This window comes from Passer domesticus, chromosome 1 (genome assembly GCF_036417665.1).
Source record: "Passer domesticus isolate bPasDom1 chromosome 1, bPasDom1.hap1, whole genome shotgun sequence".
NCBI classification, from domain to species: Eukaryota; Metazoa; Chordata; class Aves; order Passeriformes; family Passeridae; genus Passer; species Passer domesticus.
In genome coordinates this window covers 133,459,652-133,484,665 of record NC_087474.1, presented here as the reverse complement: position 1 = coordinate 133,484,665, position 25,014 = coordinate 133,459,652, and the positions used below count along the sequence as shown (strand labels likewise).

Here is a 25,014-nt window from a genome sequence, read left to right as displayed (position 1 = left end):
GCATGGCACCTGATAGATTGGAGGTTAAAAGAATGAGTCATGAAAGCAGAGGCTTGTATGACTGATGTCAGTGATTACTCTTGCCAGACTAATTGGCCAGACTTGTGAATTTCTCAGATTCCTCAGCTCAGATCCAGGACTGACTTTTGCAGTGCGGGAGCCTTGACCCTGGGAAGCGCTCAGTTTGTATTTGAACTGGAGCTGAAGGAAGACTTCTTTATGCATTCTAATTATAAATGGCTACTGGAGGCCTTTTCTTTGATCTAACCAAATACTGTGGTGATCAGCATGTCATCTTTTGATACAGAAAGGAAGGTATCTTTGTGCGGAAGGTCAATTAAAATTTAATACTTATACATTATACCAAGCAAGCTCAGCTAATAAAGTCACCAGTTGGGAAAGATAATAATTTTGGAAAACAGCTAACAACAACTGTGGTTCTAATTTGTCTTAGAAACAGAAACACAGAAACAATACATAATGTACTGATCTAACAATCAAGGAAAAAAGTAATTAGTAGGAAGAAAAAATTTACATAGGTCACTGCTTTTTGTCTTAGGATGTAATTGACTTTCACTTTCAGAGCATCTATACAAAAGTCAGGTATGGATAACAGGTTTGACTTTTATGTAGGAAGGTTCAAAATAACAAATGTTTGTTATTTTGAACCTTCCTACATAAAAGTCAAACCTGTTTTGACTTTTGCTTACAGAAATAATACTGGTTTACCAGAGTTTGGTAAAGAAGTAGTTTTGCAGTCATTAAAATAAGGCTGAAGTAAAGTTAGGAAATTTACTAGAAACAAATATTCAGCTGTCTAAAATATTTATAATGGCACTAATGGTAAATAAAGTACATTTGCTTGCTCCCCCTGCCCCAGACCATCCATTAGCGTGGACTTGAGTGAACTACCCCATAAAATCCTTAGCATACCAAATAATCCATATGAATGTACAGGACTGACAGGTAAATGAACGTCATCCAACCTTAAATGTATTTCTTACTCTACTTGCTACAGGTTCATGCCATTTGTATTGATTTTTTTCCAGACAAAGTAATAACCACAGTATAATATCACTCTCCAGTGTACTACCTTTTCTCATTTACAAGTCTGAAATGTTTTTCCTAGTGATTTAAATATTTAGACAAACAAATTTAGTTCATTTTGACAGATGCTTAGTAACACATAATTTTGGATGCACAGGGGTGGCAATGAGAGATTTTTTGGTCCACAAAAATCTTTAAACTAGTTCAATTCGTGGAATTTAAACTCATGCTTTAATATGAGGTAAAACAGAAGTGGTTTGGAAAGTCTGAGAAAGATAAACTTGTTAAAAATTGCAGAACTGAGTAGCCCATTCTGCATCTACTTTCTATCTTCTAAACCTAGCCAACATGTCCTCCTGAATGATCACAACTGATATGATTGTAAAAGTATCTCAACAACAACTTTTTTAAAATCTTTAAAATAAGTGGGGTTTTTAAAAGTTTGGAAAAATGTAAAAAATTTATAATATTTTAAATTAATTTTTAAATGGACAGAAATTGATTATTTCACTTAATGGCCCATTAAAATAATTTAAATATTTATGTCCCTATAGGGAACAAATTAGTTTTACATTATAACCAACATTAATAGACTGCTGGTCATGGGTCTGCATACAACAATTCCTACTGCAACAAACTCAGTTGGTTAGTTACCTAAGTGTCTTTTCCTGCATATTCCTCTTTTTCAATGAACATGTACTTTTATATGTAATGCAAATATATAGAGAATCTGAAGTTTCTTCCTCTACTAAATCCACTAAAGCAACTGAGTTGTAGTAAAAGAGGTGTAAACAAATCTTCTGTGACCTCCAGCAGCCAGATGCTGCATATAAATATGTCTCAAAGTCCAGAAATCATAGAGAAGAGATATTGATTTCATGCTGTCTTTGCAGGCATTCCCTTATAGCAGACAGGCAAAGACAAGATAGAAGATCTAAATTCCCTGCTTTTTCAGGGGTTTAGACTTTCATAGCAAATGGAACTGTTAATCATTTACAACCACAACCACTTAATGGTAGATACTCCTAAAAAATTTACATCTTTCATTCCTAAGCTTTTCAAATTCTCCAATTATTTCAGTTTATAGAATTTGTCTTGTTTTCCTAAAACAAGACAAAAGAAAATTATATACAACTATTGAATTTAAAATTGCATTGACACCATGACACATGAATTTGTCTTGCATAGCAGGCATCACCACATTTATCTGTCCTTCTTTTTAACCACTTTACAGTTAAAATAAGTAACAGTGACTTAACTTCAGGATCTTGGTTTGTTTTTTGGTTTTTTTTGAAAGAACATCTGATTCAACATTATCTCGTTAATGTTGAAAATGCCCTGAAGATCTCAAATCCCAGTAGAAGTGGTCTGGAAGCAGACCCACCCATGTGCCTGCATTGCTGCTGCTAAGCAACAAGAACAAAAAACACAACACAAGTCAATTCTCATTTAAAGAACCAATGCTAATTTCATTCTTGCTTCAAAAAGAGAAAGGAATTTAATACAAAGTGAACAAAAAAACCCACAGGACTTCTTTCATACTACCTTTCTGATAAGAAAGACTGTTTTTTATTAACAATTTTCCTGAGCAAAAGGCAATAAAGATTTGCTGCTATAATTAGCCACATGGATCAGCAGTTCACATGATGATTAATACAATGAAGTCTAAATCAGTGATCAGACTGGAACATTGCTCTATCTGTCTGTTCTCTGCAGAAAAGCAAGTGTGAACTTCTGCCAAAGAGTTTACTCACTCTTGCTAGAAAATCAAAACTGATGTAAAAGTTTAAATAGAAAGAAAAAGAAATAACAAAATCCCAATATGAAATATAAGATTGTAAATACCACATTGCTTTTAGGCTGTTTTCTCCCATTCCCCATTTACAACATAACACAATAGTTTTTGTTTTCTGAGACTCAGTCACAAACTGTGTCTAAGTGTAAATGTCCTTGCTCTAGAATAATGCCTGCTTTGCCTTATGACCTTTTTGCTCTGTGAATTTTTGAAAGCAATTGTCACAGATTCAGTATTTGGAGTTCTCTTATCTGTGTGAATTCAGTCATAAAGCAGATAACTTGTAAAACAAATGCCTACACTGTCCTATAGCACTGGCTAGGCACACAAAGGCTGTGAGAGCTGTTTTGAAGTTTGGCTGCAGACAGAGATATGCAACGAAATTCTGCCTTCCTTGAAGATAAATGCCTGTTTCACCTCATGGTAAGTACCCCTGCAGAGCAGACAGCAAAATAACAAAGACCTGTCAATTCTTTGGGTATCAAAACTAATGGATACCTGTGGTTTCTGATAAACTCTGATGGATTGGACTCTGTCTGGCAGCTTCTACATGAATGATGTGAAAGAAACTCTTCTGAGATAGATTATTCCAAAATATTTTGGCATGGAACTGATTTTAGACAAGGTAATTGTAGTAGTGTGGTCAGTGGGCTCAGACACCAACTTATATTTCAGAAGAATATTTACATATTCTTCTCTTTCTGGAGAAGAGTATGCAAACCATTACATTAAAGTAATCCAATCTGTGACATGAAAAACTGGCAGCAAAACCAGTTACATGGTTTAACCATGCTACACCAGGCCCCTTTGCAACAGATGGTCAAATTTGTTTCTTGCCTTGATTTCATTGTCAGAAGGACCTAAGAGAGATGTTTAGCCATCATACTGTATTAGAGGCACTAGAGGAAATATCCTTGAAGCAACTTGTAAACAGCACTTAATGGAGAGACTCATCTGGACTCTACCTTACTGGCCTACTAACCTACTAACCTTTATATCCTACTTGGGTGATATCCAGGAGACCTGCAGTAGGAAAAAAGCAAAACCAGTACTGAAAAGTGTTGGGGTAGGGAAGAGGAAGTCACTGGTTTTTGTGCTAGGATGAAAAAATTCAAGAGAAGGAAAACACAAAGTAAAAATGTACCTAGCACCTTTTTATTACTTAGTCTGAGTTATTGTCAGACATGGAGGAAGAAAAGATGGTTCTCACAATTTGGACAAGAGAGGAAGAGGCAAAAGTTAAGCCCAAATTCCCTGTACTAATCTCTCAATTACAGTTCTTTTTAATGTAATTAATTAGATGGGCTCATATACCTTCATATTTTACTGTTATTTAGTGAAGCTAGTGATGGATAAGTGTGTTCTTGGAAACTGAAGATATGTTTTACTTCTGTGGTGCCCTAAAGGCAGTGTCACATGTATGATTCAGTAAGACTTCCAAATAGCATTGTTAATGTACACTTGATTTTCTATAACATGATACATCTACTTTTTCCTAGTGTAAGAGAGCACTAGGTCAATTTGAAGCATATGCTATAATGCATGCAAGCTCCAAAACAAGCTTTTTATTGATTTTTAAAGGTCTGTTGTGGTCTTCCTGGTAGGAGATGTTGGTTTTTTTCAGTATAGCAAACTCATTATTTTATTTACATATATAGCTCCCATCACCACAAGAATCTGAAAACATCCTAAAATTACAGTGTCACTGACTTTATGAACTTCTCTGTGTGAGAAAGCAATGTCTTCACAACACTTAACTGATATTCAAATCAGTGGAGATAAAGGAAGTTGAATTCCTGTTACAACTAGAGAAATACTGCCTTGATAGTTTGAAAATCTTCACCAGAAGACAAGGCCTGGGACAAGAGAACAATCTGTGACAAGATTCACGAAGAGTTATATACATGGTGACATCGAACAAGCAAAACAAGTGTTAATTACCCAGCTAAAGAGGAACCTAGATAAATAGAGTTTCTAATAGCATTTTCTCCCAGGGTTTGTTGTCTGATATTTGTGAAGTTCAGGCCAAAAAAAAAAAAAAAATAACTCACCTGTCAAGATATTTGTTTTTCTCCGAAGAAGTACATATCTGAAAATAATTTGAGTATAATTGAGGTCCTTTTGTCAAGTCACAGAGTGGGTGCTGTACAGGCAGCACATGCAGTTATCAAGGTAACTGGTCTGACAAATTCAAATTAATAAAGGACAGAATGTCATGACACCTGAGGTGATCTGAGAGGCTCTAAAATTTTCTTCTTATAAAATTATCTTCTTTTTAATGAGTTGTGATAGCAAAGAAAAGTATGTGATTATCAAAGTATTTTTTCAAACCTCACTGGAGAAAAATCCAGCTTTATAGACTTATTTACAATTACTCCTTCAGTTCTTTTCAAAAAACTTGTTTTATGTCCATGAGCTAAACAAATCCAATGAAAATGTAAGACTCCTTTTTTTCTTATCATCAATACTGAGAAAGAAACATAAGGTAATGTACTCTGGGGATTTTTCATACCTGATTTCATTGAGAACCTAATGTACCGGTGACCTTTCAATGTTCTGAAAGGAAACAAGTATGAGTAATATAAGGAGGTGTCTCAACCCTACCTCAGGCCACAGTTTAAAAGATCCTAATGGTCTGACCAGTGTAGACTTCCTCCTGAGATACCTGCCAAATATGCCGAGTGTAAATGAAGTAATTAGGAAAGGAACAGAAGACAAATGAACTGAAGAAGCCTGGTGCTGACTCAAGGTAAGACTCTGCTATGCCTAGGAGAAATGCCTTTTATTACTTTGAGAACTACTGGGTTTCTGAAAGAGAGAGAAGGTTCATCAAAAGTCCTCATCAGGAGGGAAATCTCAGTCACAAGTTCACCATCTCGTAAGTTCCATTCCAACTCTTTGTCAAAGAGACTGCTCAGAAGTCATGCTAAAGGACACAAAAATCACCTGGCGATGAATCCATTCTCCTCTTGGGTGTGCAACCTTTATAGTGATAAAGAACTACAGAATGGTTTGCCAGGTTCTTTGAAGAATAAGAAAGATGCTGAAGGGGATTAGATATATATCTCTTTGTTCCTTTAGATCTGATTCATTTCAGACTATAGGTTCTGTAAGCCAGTTGCCTCACCAGGGTTGCTGACAAGAAAAAAGTCATAGCTGGCACTGTGAGGACAGACAAAGACAGACACAGCACTTCAAAGTTCAAGCAGCAAAAGCCAAATTTTAATGTTCATAGCCCATATTGATATGGTTGTCAGAGGGCACTGAGTTTAATTCCAATTGGTCAGTAATCTTTCTCCACTCAGTTCATTGGTTAGTAGCTGTTCATGTACGTACATTGTAAGGGCTTTCCTCTTTACAGATGTTTACGTTTTTTGTCCCCTGGGAAGAAGCTGTTTCACACAGGCAGAATCTTTTCTCCTCATAGGTGCAAATTGTTTTCCATCAAGAATAGATTGATTGCAAGCTGATTCTCACTCATTCTTTTCTCATAGGAACTTAGTTGAAGTAACAAGGCCTGAACTAAGATTTTACAAGACCTTTCTTTTGTAAGGCTTTACCTATATGTGGCAATAGCTGGTTACCAAAAAAATCCTTTCATATTACTGTTGTGTAGACAAATAAATCTTTGTTTTCACCAGATGCCTACTTTGTTTCCTGCTTCTACTAGTTTTTCCTCTGTGGACACAACTCCCACAGTGGCAGACACTGAAAAATACTTTTCTAAGATTTACAAATAGTCCTACACCATTAATATTGACTCTTATGGACAGATTCTGTCATGAAAAAAAATGAATGGGGACAGTAAACACTACAGAATTGTCTACCATTTGTCACTTTCATTAAGAGCTGCAATATAAACAAAAGTGCATAATCTAAATGCATAATCAATGCGTCAACTATTTGCATAATTATTTTATATTCCTATGAAACAGACTCAGAAATATATTCCTGTCTTTATTTTCAAACTGTGCTGACAATAGTTACGTAAAGCAAACAAATAAACATCAGCCATTGCATGTGATGGACAAAGCTTTCTTTCAGCTCCATACTTCAAGTAGCAACACATCTACAGAAGAATAAGACAATCCTGTGTAATCCCCCAGAACTGCTAATTTAGAGTCATGGGAAGTATACAGTACATTTTATGTAAGAATGAGAAAGAAATATCTGTGTCTCTTCCTTATATGAGTTTTTGGCCCAGTATCTATGTATTATCTAGTGGTATGACTTGTATGTGTAGTTGTATACTTGTTAAAACTATTTGTCTGCTGCATGCTGTGTTTATACACTCTTATTTTCTGTACAGTGCAGCCCCAGTAGCTGATTTAATGAAATATGCTGCACATCATTCTGAGCGATTAGAAGGGTTGATTGAGCTAACAGAAATGCAAAAGTACAGTACCAAAAATATTTCCATTAATATGCCATGGCACAATAGATATATTTCTGTTGTATAAAAATTCTTTTACTTATTTACTTATCTTTATATTACTTTACAAGTCGAAGCTCTGGAAAGATATAAATTTGTTTAGGAAAAAGTGTATCTCCTTAAAAATTTTGGTTAATGAGAGACATACTTACAGGGACAGGAAAACTTAAACATGTCTCTGCAGTTATATCTATCTGCCTTATTTTCCTATTTACAGTACTTTCACAGACTGGAAACTTTGAAAAGTAAATTTAGTGCATTTTATGGGAAATCCCATTTTCATTCCAAGCAATTTTAAAAAGTATTTGTTATTCTTTCTTTCTGAAGCAGAAATAAAACCTTAGCTGGAAATTCAGTGGAAATATTTTAAATGCCTGGAATTATTGAGAGAGCTCAATTTGGAAGTATAGGTTCAATTCATATTTTCAACATAAGTCAGCAATGTGCTCCTGCAGCAAAGAGCCCTAAGTGTGGCTGGGCAAGACTGTAAACATCAGACCAAAGAAATTGTTTATTCCTCTCTACTTATCTCTTGTGAAACTTCATCAAGCACTGTGTCCATTCTTTGGCTCCACAGTACAAGAGGGTATGGATAGATTGGAGAAAGTCTAGAAGTGAGGCATTAAGATGGTTAGAGGGCTGGAACTTGTGGCATACAACTAAAAGACAATAAAGTCTGCTCAGCCCAGTCTTAAAAATAAGATAATCAGGCAATATAATAATGCTTTCAAATGAGGTAAGACATAGTCTGAAACAAAAAACAGAGGTCCGAAATGTACTGTAGAATATGTGAGACAATGGGCACAGCTTGGAACATGAGAAACCAACTTGATAAGGAAACAAAGCATTCACTGTGAGCATAATAAGACACTCGACTAGTTGCTCAGAATGCTGTGAAATATCCATCCTTGGAGACACAAAATATTTCACTGTACAGGGCCCAGAGAAACTTGCTCTACCTAGAATTTCTCTGATCAGGAAGTTGAAGTAGATGACCTCTGGAAGTCCCTTCCAAAATATTTGATTCAACTGTCCTAGGATTATATGGAATACACTGTAGAAATTCCTGTAATAGACTATTGTTAATACTTTAACAAAGCTGGTGGTTAAACAAGCAACTTCTACCTGTAAAATAAAGCCTTCTAATAGTATTATTCATGTTTCTCACCTTGTTTCAGCAGTCTTTTGGATACCAAAATTCCTCCTCAGAACAACACAGTATGATAGATACTTTTGAGTCATCAACTCTGCGTTGTTTTAAAGGACAGTTTTGCAATATTCACTGGGAATGAGCTTTTGGCAACATCTGTAACACTAGAGGATTGTTTTAGGTACCCAGACATAACCTTGAACCTGGGCAGTGCAGAATCTCTCTGCTCCTGGAGGAGTGCCAGCTCAACCAGCCAAATTTGCTGGCCAGCATATGGGCAAGGTCAAAGCACTGTCTCCTTTGAAGCCTCCTGGCTACAGGAGCAGAGACAGAGCAACTCCCCTGTATTCTCATAGTGCAGCCAGGGATTTGCCATGGGTTTAAGCACAGCTGACCATCCTTTTTGAAGAGTGAATTGCTGTCGAGCAAGGTGGATCCTCTGGCTCATCAAGGGAGGTATGGAATAGAGAGAGGAACTACCCTAGCATTAGATAATTGTTGTTTGGTCTCTGTTTAAAAGCACAGCTTTAAAGAAAAGTTCTTCCAATCTTACATTTGGATTTAGACTCTAGATATATAGGTTATGTAATTTAGGTAAATTTGCTACAATTTTTGTAAAATTCTCTCCTGTTAAAGATAACCAAGACAGCTGTAAATAAATTTTTTCCACAAATCTAATAGTAGGTAGTTTCCCCTTCCCAAATTATATTTCAATTAAGAAATATATTTCTTTAGCAATGTATTTCCTGCTGCATAAAGAAAGACACAGAGTGTGATGGAGCAAAGGAAAGTCCATGAATTTTACCACAGAAGGGTATAGTCCTGTGCTGGGACTGGTGGCAGAGAGCTCACATCTGCCTTAATTTTATATTTATTCCTGAAAAAATGTCCAAGTTTACCCGAATAAAGTTTATACAGCAGAGAATTTTAGAAGTCCAGAAAATTTTAGAAGTCCAGGAGAAGTCCTATTCTGCTGAGGCACACACAACAAATTTTCAGAGCGGCAGCTCTTCCAGGTGAGACAGCTTAGCTTTGTATACTCTGTAATTTTAAACAAATTTCAAAACAAGAGTTGCACAGGCATCCATAACCAGGCTGGAGCTGGGAACCAGTCCATGTTGTACGACAGCATGCCAGCATTTCCAGTCAGCTTGATGTTGGTTGGATTGGTTGTAGTGAGGTAGCCAAGAGTGCAAATATGTTCCTAGCTTTTTCCATTCTGTGAACTCACTAGGGAAGATTTTTCAGGATGTTTTAGGGGAAAAAAAAATTAAATATATAATTTTCACAAAATTTAAATATTGACATTTTCACATATCTGGGTGCCTAAACTTGCCCTCTTACATTAGGGTATGATAATTCTTTACTGTTGGTGACAAAATCTCTCTCAAGCAAGGTGCCTTTAATACTACATGCATTGTTTTGCTTGCATTCAGTTTTTCTAAGAAATTCTCTAAATTTCTACCCTTGACAGAAACTTAACAATGTTATTTTTTTGTTGTTGTTTGTTGTTTAAGTCATAACACATTTGATGCTTTCAGAAGTATTTTAAAACTGGTTTGGCACCCAAGCTGTCGTGCAGATAAATCAGTAGTTGCAGTGCATGGGTCATAGCACTTTTCTTGAACCGTAAAAATGGGATTTTAACCAAGAGTGCTAAACATCACAACCCATTTATTCTGTGTTCACAGCACAGTTGAAAGAAACGTGACTGTGTTACCTAACAGCTAAATTCCAAAGAGCAAGTTTTATTCTAGAATGTTGACAATAGAATCATGGCTTGTTTATGCTGGTTTTAAAGACCATTAAAGCACTTTTGAGGGAGCAAAAGGAAAAGGGTAATATCATAATATGTCTTGAATTTCAACATTCTAAGACAATGTCAGACGATAAAAAATAATTGCTAGATCCAGGTTTTTAAGAGTATTTTCATTTAAAGGTATTGCAAACTTGATTTTGGGTTTGTCCTGTTTAAACAATGGTCTGTATTCAGAATTTCAAATACCCTGGGCAGACAGATGTCACATGTTCATTTTATTACTGAAGGGATGTTGGAATGATGTGTAAATTAAATGCTTACCTCTAGAGGACTCAGTAGTTTATCAACTGTGATTACTCGCCTCTGACTGTCCAGGACACCAAGATCTGCCTTCCTTACATTGTAGGCTGCTGATCATGAATAGCTGGATGCCTGAATATCCTATATAATCTCACAGTGCTGCCCCAAGATCAAAATCAGGTGTACAGATCACCTGCTTTCCAGAGCGGTCCAACCTTCCCGTGTCACAGTTTTGGAAACAGCCTGGTGTTTCTGCATTGGGCAATGCAAGAAAGATGAGTTAGAGTCAAGCTGACTCTTTTCTCTGGCTTGACCTTACAGACAACAGTACAGATGTTGTCCATGTAGTGTGGTGGTGAGAGCAGGGCAGCACTAAAGCCCAACATCTGCTAAGGCTTGCACTGAGACTGGCTGCCACTGGCACCTTGTTTAATCAGCACAGCAACTCCTGCATCTGTCTCATCCATCTGTCTGCTCTTCAGAGCACTAATAAAGCCTGTGGAAGAGCCTGGCCACAACCACAGGTTCAGCCCTAGGATTAACATGACAGTTCTTCTTCTCCCAGGGGCTGTGTGGAAATATACTCTATTACAAAGTTTTATGACACTAACTTCCCTATGTTCATACAACTGGACTATGATTTAACCACTATGATCCTAATGATTTGCTTGGACCTGAAAATCAGAGAATCACAGAATAGGTTAGGTTGAAAGACACCACAGTGGGTCATCTGGTCCAACCTCCCTGCTCAAGCAGGGTCATCCCAGAGCACATGGCACAGGGTTGCATCCAGACAATTCTTGAATATTGCCAGTGAAGGAGACTCCACAAACTCTCTGGGCAGCCTGTTCCAGTGCCCAGCCCCCTGCACAGTAAACAGGGGAGAGGAAGAGGAAGAGGAAGAGGGAGAGGGAGAGGGAGAGGGAGAGGGAGAGGGAAGGGAAGGGAAGGGAAAGGAAAGGAAAGGAAAGGAAAGGAAAGGAAAGGAAAGGAAAGGAAAGGAAAGGAAAGGAAAGGAAAGGAAAGGAAAGGAAAGGAAAGGAAAGGAAAGGAAAGGAAAGGAAAGGAAAGGAAAGGAAAGGAAAGGAAAGGAAAGGAAAGGAAAGGAAAGGAAAGGAAAGGAAAGGAAAGGAAAGGAAAGGAAAGGAAAGGAAAGGAAAGGAAAGGAAAGGAAAGGAAAGGAAAGGAAAGGAAAGGAAAGGAAAGGAAAGTTAGTGGGCAGCTGAATTACTGCACTTGTCATGCTGAACTTCAGTACTGAAAGTTTTCCTACTTCAGTATGAAGAAAAAAAAAGAAGCCACAGATTCCAGTTATTAATATAAAATAATTGAATAGGAGAAATTCAGCACTTTTTCATCCTTCATTAAAAATTTTCACCCAGTTTGTGGGTCTGAAGTGGCTGTGTTCACACACGATTGTATTGTAAACTTGTGCTGAAGTTAAAGAGTCATTAAATGAGCATGGTACATTAAATGCACATCATCTGCGTAAGAGGGGCTCACGTGTAGGGTTGCAAAAATGAGGAGACATAAGAGACAGAAAGAATAGGAGCAGCTGAGGAGGAAGAGCAATTTTCATTTCTTGGGGATGAAGATCGGTGTCAAGCCAGTCTACACAATACAGCTATCTTTGTACTCCATATGGCCCTGCTTCATCCTCTTCTGTTCTCTGGCTTATGGTCACTTTTTCAATTTTTTTAAGAATTATTTTTCACATCTTTCATTATCTTGAACTCTAGAAAATTTTTTCTATACAGGTTTTTAAATGTTATGCCATAGTTGGAGGTTTTATGGGGGGCTGGGAGTGTCAGAAAAAAAAATCAAAAATTATTCTCAAAATAAGCATGTGTATCTTTGTAAATTTATCTAAGTGATAGGTAGAAGGATGAATTCTGGGTCATGGCATCAGATGAATAAAAGAAGAGTTTACTTCAGAAGAATTACTCTCTTTTAGAGATCAGACTGAGTAAATTCAGTTTTTTAAGCCCCCATGAATCTACCTGCTCAGTTAAACAGAAGAATGGTAGATATCTTTGGAGATTTAAATAAGTGTCTGAACTGTGCAAAAAATCAAATATTGAGAAAAAGAGAAGTGTTAATTATGGCTTTTAATATACAACTGCCCTCCTCACATACAGCAGTGATGACAAATTAATTATAAAGGAAAGTTGCAGCAATGGTCTTGGTTGAGATAAGCATTGTTAGGCCAGATCATCCAATTCACCAAAACTTTATTCTTATCCTAAGTCTTCATTTCAGTACATTTTAGGCAATTATTAACTAGAGAAGACATTCAACATATTTCAATCTTTTTTTGTCTCTCTGATCTGTGTCAGTAAAGAATTTAAGTTTTCTTTAATCTGCTCCTTCATCCCCTATATCCTCAGGTTAAGACAGGAGAAAATGGCCTCAAGCTGTGTGAGGGGACGTTTAGACTGGTTGTCAGGAAAAGTTCTTCACCAAAGGGGTTATCAGGCACTGGAAGAGGCTAGCCAGAGAAGTGGTTGAGTCACCACTTCACGTGTAGGAATTTAGAAGATGTGTAGATGTGATACTTAGGGAAATGGTTTAGTGGTGGACTTGGCACTACCAAGTTAATGCTTGGAGTCTCATAGGTCTTTCCTAACCTAAATGTTTCTGTGATTCTAAGTTCTCTGTGCCACAAAGACTTTGATCTGGATCTATCAGTGCAACTTCATTGCGAAAACCTGGAGCTCTCTGTCTTTTAAGAAGTGGAATAAGGTCCAGAATGTGGTTACATGCATATGTGCAGACTCACATCCACGTGCATATGTCTACACACACAAAACTTGAAGCAGCAGCTCTCAGTTGCTGAAAATTAAGGTAAATTGACTGAGTAATTAACCAATTTTTTTCTCCATGACACCTGGAAAATAATTAGTCACCTGTGGTACCACAGAAAAAGCATAAACACCAGATGCTTACATCATTCAATACTTTAGTATTGTTATGAAATGTTTAATAAAACAAGTAAGAGTGCACTTTCCCTTAAAATGTTCAGTTAATTGCATTTTCCATTGTTTTAGAAAAACAGGTTTTTGTTTTCATAACTGTAGGATTGCTTGGAATTAATATGCACAGATGCACTGGCTGATTTGCATCATTAAGTCTTGAAAAGACTATTAAAATTTTATATCTTCCTATCTATTCTTATTATCTTTCTCAATAAGAAAAATTTCCTATTAATGGATGAAGTATTTCAACAAGACTATGGAAGCAACTTTAAAACTGTAGAATAAAATTAAAATATATAAATTATAATAGTTAACAGAATAACAGAAAATAATTCCAGAGAAGTTGCCATATAACATATGAAAACAAATTTTGCAAGTGAAAACTGTGGGGTGCATACCCTTGCAACTGTGCTTATAAAGACATTTAGTATAACTTCCAGCTGACAAATAAATATACAGATTGACTCACCATAATGGAATGTTTTTTCACAGTATTAATAAAATTAATTTAACAATTCACTGCTGAATCCAAAGCTAGATTCAGGTTTTTTCTTGAATTCTTTGTAATGTGTCAGTGAAGAGAATCATATTCACCATTCTGTGAGGATATCCACATCCTCAGTTACTGCATGAAGTTAGGAAGAGGAAAAAAGCATCATATTCCAAGGTCAGTACTAAAATTTATATATTCTACTGGAGATGTTTAAAAATGAGAATCATGTTTTCTCAACAATAGAATTAAGAAAATACAGTTTAAAAAGAAAATTTATTTTGTGAACACCTTCAAATTGTTTAGGAGATCCTCATATTTTAAAAAACTTTTAGCATATTAATATTTTTTCCTGGAATTTATGCGTATGTGGCTCTGTAGCTTTCCTACTAGGATTGCACTCTTCCAGGAAAATTCACATGTTAAAAACAGATCCTAAAAAATGCTATGACACCTCAAGCCACAGACGAGTACTGAGGATGGAGTAAATATGCTTCCACAGGGTTTTAATTTAAAGATTAATTCCTATTACGTTTATCTTTTGGAAGACAGTAGCTTTACATTTTCTGCTGTACTGGTGGACAAATATACTCAGGGAGTAAATTTTTGATCACCTTGCTGAATAATTTCATTTTGTAAAGACTGCATTTTCCGTTTTCACAGAAAATGCTGGTTTAGAACAATATAACTGTAAATGATTCCCAGAATGCAGCATCTCAGTGTTAAGATACTGGTTTTCATTACTGCTGCAATAACATAGAAATAACTGTATTATAGAAATAACTACATTATAGAAATGACTATATTATAGAAATGGAATAACAGTCTATTGCTTGCTTTTGCTTTATGGACAGCAATTCAGTCACTGCATAGGTTCATTTTGTGACTGTTCAGCACAGTAGGTTAGATGAGGTATTAGCAGTTTAAAACAGACAAGTACACTTTCCATTTCAGTGCAGCCCAAAGACTTTTCCTGCCTTGCTGGTCGGCATCATTATGCAATCAAAACAATGCTCTCAGCATTAACCTCAGCCTCCTTCTAAGTTTTGTTTTGGCTCAAGGACATGTTAAATGCCCAAACGTTGATCCTGTGCCCAATAAAATCAAGGTTTCCTTTGCTTTCAATGGCATAGGCAGAGATCTTAATGAAGCAGCAGGATCTGCCAAGTAAATTATAACAGTAACAAGTAGGGACATGTTTGTGAGACTACAAATGTCTACTGTGCTGTACTCTGAATGTTTTGAAGGTATGCTGCTCACAAAATATGATGACCTTACACAGACAAATTGGCCCGCTCTTTTGTTTGAACAATACAAAAATGCTCTTTGATTACCTCTAAGTATATTGATCACTCATTCAGAATTTGCATTCACTGCTTGTCTGTATTCAATCTACAAACAGAAGCAGTCATTTCACCTTTCATAAACATTGCCTTCCCACTGCAAATAAGAACATAATTAATACTAATTATCTTTTATTCTGAATGTCTCGGGGAATAAGGACTTAGAAATTTTCACAGCTCTTTTGAAGAACTGAAAAACTAAAGCTCTTGTTTTGTAGACTGTTAATATTCATAATTTGCATGGTCATAGTTAGATTGCATTAAATTTTTTCTCTCCACTGATTAAAGAAACTCACACAGCATGAGCTTTACACTGTGCAATCAAAGACCCTGTTTAAAAAAAAATTTAAAATCTTATAATAATTATTCAAGCTTTAAAGTTTTGGATCTCTTTTCCAGGGAGTATTCAGGCAAGCAAAGCATGATTTTGCTAATGGTTAAAGACAAAATAGAAAGAACATGAATGCAGACAGGAGCAGGAAAGAGGAAGGAAGAAGAAACATCACTTGCCTCACAATAATTTTTAAAAAGGTGATCATTTTAGGAATGGTTCTGTTTAGTCAGAATAGCACTCATTGTTCACTCCAGGGTACCCATTTTCCTTTCTCTTAAACTTTCAGCTCAACTGGTGCCCTGTTCTTTCTGTGCTGCTTTCACTCCCTGCAAGAGTAAAACCAGCTAGAGTACCCTTTCTCTTCACCAGTCATCAGTTTCTGTTTGCCACGGCCTGAAAAAGAGGTAAGTGGAAATGTGGTCTTTTCACTACACTTACAGCCCAAAATTCAGGAATGAACCAAAGAGAATGTTCTTCTTCACTTTTTGGAAGGCACCTGTAAATCTGTCCCTGCAAACAGGGCCCTAGAGGATGGCTCTAGCTGCTGGCAGTATCATCCTAATTCTCTGCAAACTGAACTTCACCTTCAGTTTGGTACACAGGCTTCCTTAGGTTTCAAAAAACATGATTCATTTCCTCAGGCTGCTTGGTTTTCTGAAGATTGGCCCTCAGTAAATGTAAGATAATTGTAATTATAATAAAATGAATGCAATAAATGTTGCTATAATACAGTGTTAAGTGACAGATAATTGCTGAGTACTATAGATACACTTTTGTCTTTAATTAGAGAGAAGCAACCATCTCATTTATTCTAGTTAAATCAGAGATGTAATCTTTGAAGTTAGCATCAAAGACCTCATGATTTAACCTTACCAAGTACACTACTAATAATAATTTTAAGTGTACTTACATAAAGAAGTAATAGTGGCTTTTCATTTTATTATAGGGTAATAATTTGGTCTTAGGGTGGATAAACTAGTGGAAGGAAGGCCAAAGTTGTGAACTGCTGAGTAACACAATATTATTATTAACTCTCTGCTACAGTAACCATCATGTAAACTGACGCTATTGAGCAAACAAAAAGCTGTGCCTGAAGAGTTTTAAAACAAATATTTTTGAGTCTTAAGAGACTGGGTGTTGAGGTCTTAGGGAAGATTTCAATAAGCAGTACTAAATCATCCTCATCCTTTGAAACACGGCACTGCTACTGCAACCAGTAGGTACTAAAATGAATGGAATAACTTTCTGGTCAGATCAAGTTTCTAAGCAAATAAACTAAACACTGCTTACTTCAGTTTTTCTGGGGTACAAAAAGGAGAATGTGCACTTTCACCATTTTTTAAATGGTATTTTGAAAATAATGGCATTTTTCTTTCCTTATTCATTAGAAAAGGCAGTAGAGATATTAAAAAAATCTTTGTAATATTAACTGGTATTTGCTAACATTTTGTTATAGTATAACATTGCATCTTCTGGTAAATCTGATCTGAAACCACTGAAACAATGGAGATTCCATTAGGTAAAACATGTCACAATGTATTAGACCTCACTCCTCTCCATTAGTAATGATGAGTATCCATTTTTTTCATCTATTATTCCTCTTTTTGGAAATACACTTATTAGCACTCTGCTGTCACAGCACACTGAAAATATTTATTCTAATTATATCAGTCTTGTTCTTGCACCTATATTTTCATTAAAAGTAAAATTGAAGTAATACATTACAAATAAGTGTAGCTGTTGCCAAGGTCACTGCAGATTATTAAGAACTTTAGATGTGCATTTAACAATTTTCTTCTTGAAGAGTTTCATAGCACAGTACTTGGATGTATGTTCCTTTGAAGTATTCTGATCACAAACTTAAATAAGTATCCACACCTTACTGTTTCAGAAAGTCAAAAACTTTTCCAGAAGACAGCAGTCACTTTAAAAGGATCACCACTACTGACATCCATTATCATTTGGTGAATCAGATGCCAAAGGTCCAAATGGCTGAAATAATGAGATCCAGAACTGCTATCCAAATTTCTGGAAAAGAATGGAAAAATGTATCATGTAATGCTTTTATTTTGATTGCTTTTCCTTCAAAGTAAATGTTTCAATCTGGTAAACATCCTTAATTCCACCTCAAAACCAGAACATTGTTTTAGGAAGTTCCATTTTTTTCTATGAACTAAAGGTACAGGAGGAAAAATAAATTCCCAATATTAGAACCCTAGGAAATAGTGAAGCAATCTGGTAAAGACAGTAAGATTTCTATAGAAACTTCTATAGATTTCTTTAGATTTCTATAGAAAGTTCTTTAGATTTCTCAGAAGTGCAACCTTATCTCAGCACATCTAGTTTCCAGAAGCACAGAACCAAAAACTATTGCAAGACAGAGGTCAACCAAGCGAGACTGTTTTCTCTGCTGAGACAGAATGGAGATGGCACATACCTCTGTTATCACAGAATCAGAAAATCATTTAGGTTGGGAAAGACGTTTAAGATCACTGAGTCCAGCCAAAAAAAAAAAGCCCAAAAAACCCCAAAGACAAAGTCAGCTCAGCTGAGCTGGCCACACAGTCATGCAGAGCCCCAAAGACTGTTGCAAGGTGCTTCCCTGTAGTTGCTCATCAATAGGCTCTGCCTATCAATATTCCTTCACAGTCTCTGTAAAAACCACTTTACCTAGTTTTAAATGCAGAGGGAGTCTTTCCACACTTTATATTTCTTCGGAAACAGTACATAAGGAACTACATTACTTGTGTGGACTGATGCCATCTCTCTTAGTGTGCAGGATTTTGAAATTCAAGCATCAGAAACCAGCAAAATACAGTTTTCATGCTATTTATATTCCTTTTAAGTGATACAATATATATTGAATTCCACTCCACTACTTTGAAGGCAGTGAGTCTATGAAGTCTGCACTGGTGAACTGGTAAATTAGAAAATCAGAACACAACTCTTTTTTTTTTCTCATACTCTTACTGCATTAAATGAACATGAGGATTGAAAAGCAAAAATAGCAAGAATGGCTGAAATAATGAGATCCAGCACTGTCACACAAATTCTCAGGTGTTGAAGAATGTTATTTTTTTATTTTAAACTATAAGCCTCATTAATTTTATGTTTCCTTTTGTAGTAAAATACAACTTACAAATACATGGAGGAAAAAGGTAGCTTTTTATCAAAATCACAAGTTAGGAGTTAAAATAACATTTAAAATCAGTAGCACTGCAACTTAAATCTTTGCATAAAGCAGACAACTTGGAAACTATGTAGAATTCCCATTTGGAATGGGACAAGAGGATGAATTGCTAAGACAAAAAAGTAATGTGGAGTTTGAAGGTAATCTCTGCTATGTATATTTACATATATTTCAAATATTATATTTAGTTATTTCCAGTCCAATATAGGGATTTCTATGTTTTCCTGTCTCTTTGGACTTACTTTACAAATACAGTAGAATTTGGACATGATGAAATTGAATAATAAAAGATTATATTATGAATAAAATAAAATAATATTCTAATAGTTTAATAAGTAAAATAGTGAATAAAATGGCCTGTGATGTTCTTTCTGTGGACAATGTGAGAGAGATTGTTGCTACTGTGCCTCTCATATGTTGCTGAAGAAGAATTCAGACATGATCTTCCAGGAACACAATGAAGTAAAATTTCTTATGGCAGAAATGAATTAACCATTTCTTGTTTAGCTAACACTGACAGAGCATATCTAAGAGTGTGAGTTGATAATAATTGTTTTCTGTTCAAATGCATGCACAATCAGGCCAAAATTCATTAAGTGCCATAAGTATAGCTATAGGTGAAATATGAAGGGTTTTTCTAAATTTGGTCTCCCTCATGTTCTCTTTACCTTGTATATTTTTTGTCTTGTCTCACAACAATGCATCTATTGTTTTCTGAACACCTCTTACCACTACATCTGAGATTTTGCTTTTGTTTGTTTGTTTCTGAACACTATGACTGGCCTAAAATTACTTTTCTGTACCAGAAAACTATTTTTTTCAATTTAGGTGTAATTTATACAATAAATAATTTTATCAAGGGAAATATTTTGAAACCTACATTTAAAGAAGAAACAAAGAAACAAAGTGGTGTCAACTGCTTGTATTCATCATTTTAGCAATGGGTTGTTTACATGGAGTGTACAAAGTTCCAGCTTCACTGTGAGCATATATATATTATATACATATATACATATATATGTATATATATGCATTCAACATTCTAGAAACTGGAAATGCCAATGGAAAAAATAGAAAGTATCCCAGTTCTAGAAATGGGATAGTTTGTTGAATAGAAATTCACATGGAAAAAAAAAATTCAAAGCCTCCATTTCATACAGGACAAAAATTTGAACTTGTAGCCTTTACTTTTTGCATGAATGTCTTGATCTCTAGCTATTTAAATATTCTGATGCAGATCTTTCACAGTCTTTTGCTTGTATGTTTCCTCTTTGTATAAAAATACTTAAATAGTCATTATCTCAGACTGCAAAAATTATTCCAGCCTGGCAGTTAGGCCATTTGCCTTGTTGATGAATTCCAGATAATGCACTAGCAAATATCTAACAATTTATCTGAAGTGTGACAGACTCTGTAGGAGAGACTGAAAGCACTTTCCCAGGATGTCCCCACAGCTTAGAAAACTGGTGGTTTATGTTGTGTCAGATGAAACATTTCAGAAGCAAAAACATTTTGATTCCATTTTGCAGCAGAGAAAATAAAAATGCATTTTACATTTTTGGACATATACTTACAGCTATTTTCTGCATGCAGTTCAGACAAAGAAGAAAGGGACTTGTACAGCTATGCCCAGCACCCTGGTATCCTAGCTTCCATCCACAAGGAATTATGGTGTGAATAAAAATAAGTGGGGAAAGTGCAGAGAGACACACTTGCTAGAAAAGATGTCTGCACAGCAGAGAGTTGATTTCAGAAAATTTGGAAAGTCTATACTCATGTTGTGAAAGAGAAAAAAACAAAAGACTAATTAAGTGCTTTGGTTGAAGTAAGATTTTAGAAGCACGTAACATTTTCCTGAATTAATAAATGTTTTGAAAGTCTGAAAAGCCTAAATTTATAAATGTTTTGCACATTATCTGCAGCAACAGCAACTTTATGCATGCATGAACTTAATGAACCAACCCACAAAAACAAAGAAGATTATTAATAAGACATTTGCTCAAGGCAGGCTAAATGAGTTGCTTCTGAGAACATCGGAGAGAGCTCTGTAATGACAGGCAGAGAGGCACAGCTGCTGTTTTGGTTTTGTACAAAGACAGTGGTCAGTGAATTTATTGCTGGGTGATGAAAGCGATTTTGTAGAAATGTGGGTATAAATATTAAAATACATTCTTTATCTCCTCTTACTTCTTTTTATGCCCTTCCCCCTCCTCTTTCCTTTCATTGTTCTTATTATTTTTCTATGGTTTGGTTGTCTAAAATTAATTTTATTCACTCTTTCTGAAATGTTTGAACTTTTTTGTTAACTATTGGTCCAGTGTAATCAGAAGTGAGATTGATATCCTTCTGAAACTTAGTTATCATTTTGAGTCACTTTCAATTGTTGTGCTTTCTTTTTAATGTACTTAAGGGGCCATTATTCCTCCAGATGAAGGGAAGTTACTTTCCTTAGAGAAAAGCAGGAAAAGACCACAATTTAACCATTGGGTCAAGGTATTTCAGAACCACCTTCATCTTCTAAGAGCCACCATTTCTTTGCACGAGCTGGTGGGCGAGTGAGCTTCTTGCTTTTTTGAATTTGAAGCCTACTACCAGTCTTTCATGACTGGTCTCCACAAGTCTTGTGTCATTAATTAGATGTAAATGAATCATTTGTCCTCTCCCATCAAAAGCTTAATAATACAAAGCTGTAGTCTTTCAGTTCTCTACAACCAGTCTTACAGTACAGCCTAAGTAGATTAAAAATCACATATCCCCCACACCAAGATTTTGGAACAGAAATATTCTCAAAATTGCTCATGTAAAGTGTAAAATTTTACTAGTCTTTACTAGGTTATGCAAACCTGGAACCATAAATACTAAAGCTTACATTTTCACTAATAAAACCTATTAAGAAAACTCCCAAGGGAAGGTTTTCTTTATTTTTCTAGCTCAGTAGTGAATTATAAAAGTGTAGTGATCTTAAAACAGAAAATAAACCCAAACCACCATAACCACCACCTCACCCCCCAAAGAAAAATTATCAAATCCCTTACAATATTTGTCTGAAGTGTTTATTTAGAAGATGCTATTTGCAAAGGCTCTTTATATGGTGTTTGTGACAGTGATTGATATTTACTTTATTTTCAGCATCTAAAAAGATATATGTGTCAAGGGTAGACTTTTCCACAAACACATACTTTCCAGGAGACAATTCTAAATTGGAAAGAAAACTAAATATACCCAAACCAAGATATTAGGATGGATACTTTATGCACACATAAAGAAAAGATTGTTTAAGAAGAAAAGTCATGATGGAATTCACACAAATGATATCTGCAGACTCAGTAGCTGACTGGAAACACCAAATTTACTGTGGAACGTGCATTCAGAACCTTGTGTCAAGATGAGCAAGCAGGAAACCCATCATAAGAGTTTATTTTCATAAAGTGGAACTCTAAGACTATTTTCCCCTTCATAATAAGCGTGATCTTCTGATCATGAGTAAAATACAGTACAAATATTGCCATGACATCGAAATCCTGTTTTAAGACCAGAGAATAAAATACTTTTGTTTTCAGCTGACAGAACTAGATGAGCTTGAAAGAAATCATAATAGCTGTATTTGTGGACTGTTACTGTAGAAATTTCCTCTAAGTATTTTCGGTCTTTAAATGGAGCTCACTGAAGAAGCTCTGCAGTCCCTCTCCAGTTAGGTTAAACAGGTGATTTCATGGCTGTTATTTATGCAAGTTTCTTTAAGGTAATAGGCTTTTCTTTTTTCCACAATTCTTTATGTCTCTATTGCGTTTTTCACTATACTGATCCTGTCTAGTCAAAACAAGGTCTGGTTCTCTGCTTTACTGTTTCCTCAACCCAACAGCACTCTCTCTGTGCTACAATCCCACCTGTGATTTACATCACCAGAGCTAAAACTTAACAGTCCATGAAATTTATTGCATATTGTTTGATTCATTTGTGTTGAGCCATACAGAACACAAGCTAAATTGTAAATTTATCTCATATTGTTTTCAGACTGAATGATTGGTCATAGTTCACATGCAAATCAGGAGCTGCAGTGAGAATTTTAACTGCTTCATAAAAGTTAATGTCAGAGGTTTTCTGATGACTGCACCCATCTTCTTTAATGGCCTTATTTATTTATTTTTCTACAAGCTTGATGCAAGTCATTCTTTCTTACACATTTTCTATAGCTCTAATACATCAGTTTATTTTTAGACCCCTTTCTCTTCTGCTAAGTAGCATGAGGAACTGATAAAAAAACCAAAATATTTCCTTCCACTCAATAACATCAAATTTCATGCTTCATTTTTCAGTCCATTTTCCCATCTGTTGAAAACCTTATGTGATCAGGAGTGTGTTTCTTGTTACATACTTTCCTCTCCGTTTTTCTTATTTGAAATTACTGTCAGGTCCAGATAAATTTAAAACTGCTTCAGTTAAAATGTTGGGATGTTGCTAGGAATGTGCACATATACATCAGGGAGGGGGAAAGAAAATAATAGGAATTAAAAGAGTTAAAGTTTTGGAAAGAGAGGGCATTTAGGGCTTGTTCACTAAAACCTACCAAGATCAAATGTATGGCTTTTTGCTGAAGCCATATATGTTTGATACTGAGATATTAGAGGATAGAGCTCTTGCTAGCAACATGCATTCAGTAGTCAGCAAACATTAGTCTTTCCATCCCAACAAAGTTGAGTTGAATTGGTTTGGTCATTCTCAGTCTTTTGGACTGATATGAAGAATAGAGGGGGACCTAACTTAAAGATATTTGCATCAATGCAAATATTATCCCTCAGGTAATTACTGCTGCATTAACCCTGGAAATATAAAGAAAGAACCTGGTCTGAGGAGAAGGAAATAGCTGAGCTGCATTGAACTTTTCCTCACCACACCTTCTTCATAATATTTGAAATGTCAGGGCAAGATGCTTGCCCTTATGCTACTCAATCACCCACTGCCTTTCTTTCCTGACTTCTGCTACTGAATAGTAGAGGTTCCAAATCTCAGTAGATCTAAAAGAGTTGTGATGTTCATTGAGTGATTTATAAATAATCCCTAATAAAAACTGTAGCAATTCATATGCAGAAAGGAGAGAAGGCTCAACCCTGCTCAAAGGCCAAGTATTATGTGTTGATTGTGTTTTCAGCATGCTGTAGGCTCCTTTACAGCACAAAAAGATAGCACTGATATCTTCATTTCAGAATCAAAGGATTATTATAATCCGTCTTCTTCAGAATCAATTTTGTTAAACATCCTATAAAAAAGACAAAGAACCCCAAGGCTGTAGAGCAGCCTGAACAGGAATAGTAATTCCATATTGTCCGTTTTCAAAAACTGACAAAAATCATGAACCTGGAAGAACTGACTCTATAGCCAGTTGTAAGGATGTAGTTCTGATATTTCAGAACATAATGATCACAAAAAATTATTTTTCTACTGTGCTAAGTCCAAACTGGCAAGACTGCCAACTTTAAGGTTTGTCAGAATGGTGCAAGAGGTGAGCTTCAAAGTGGGTAGAGCAGATTACTGTAAATTATTGCACATTTATAATGCTTTCAGACAGGTAACATCTGATTTGTTACTGAAAAGAATATCATATCATCTTAAAGAAAATGTTCAAAATATATCACTCTCCGTTTTTACTTACCTGCACAAGGAGACCTCTTTGGCATGAGAGTTGAAACTTCTTTCTAAATTGAGCAGTGGATATGACTAAATTACCTACTAGCTTCCTTTTTCTATTGATACAAAATCAGGATAAACAAGAGATTACAGTGTTTTATTTTGAAAATTGTTTTTCTGATATTAATAATGTACTTTAGTAATAATAAGTGATAGTGTGACTAATTAACAGCCTCTCAATGCTTTTAATCCATTTATTGCAGGAGGTGGGAGTACTTTGAGGATACTCAAAGCTATTTCTTCTCTGTGAGGTGTAGTAGAATTTTAACTAGCCTCACTACTTCTCAGAAAAATCACTAAAATAAATGTGTGATATATAATCACATTTTTAAATTAATTCAGCACTTGAAATAGCACATCGGATCTCAGGAGAACAATTCACCAACCATGATAAATATGCAGAATCTTTCTAATCTTAGCCTTCTGAATGCAATTTTTTGAACTTTTAATTCCTTAAACTTCACATCCACTTTCTGTGAAGGATGGGAAAGCATTGCATCTTAAAGGCTTCATC

At 35.6% G+C, this 25,014-nt stretch overlaps 2 long non-coding RNA genes across 3 annotated transcripts in view; one reads left to right on the top strand and one right to left on the bottom strand.

Moving 5' to 3' along the window:
• LOC135289627 (uncharacterized) overlaps positions 1 to 17,776 on the top strand; it is a 27,453-nt gene extending 9,677 nt beyond the window's left edge. The window contains exons 2-4 of the long non-coding RNA XR_010352385.1: positions 15,691 to 15,822; positions 15,912 to 16,029; positions 17,517 to 17,776. This is a non-coding gene — a long non-coding RNA (uncharacterized LOC135289627). The remainder of the gene's footprint in view (positions 1 to 15,690; positions 15,823 to 15,911; positions 16,030 to 17,516) is intronic.
• On the bottom strand, positions 17,259 to 25,014 carry LOC135289618 (uncharacterized). Of its 2 annotated transcripts, XR_010352383.1 has the most exons (3): positions 24,887 to 25,014; positions 24,466 to 24,556; positions 17,259 to 17,653 (listed from the first exon to the last, which is right to left on the bottom strand). It is a non-coding gene; the product is annotated as an uncharacterized LOC135289618 (long non-coding RNA). The 2 variants fall into 2 exon arrangements; XR_010352381.1 differs by having other exon boundaries at positions 24,466 to 25,008.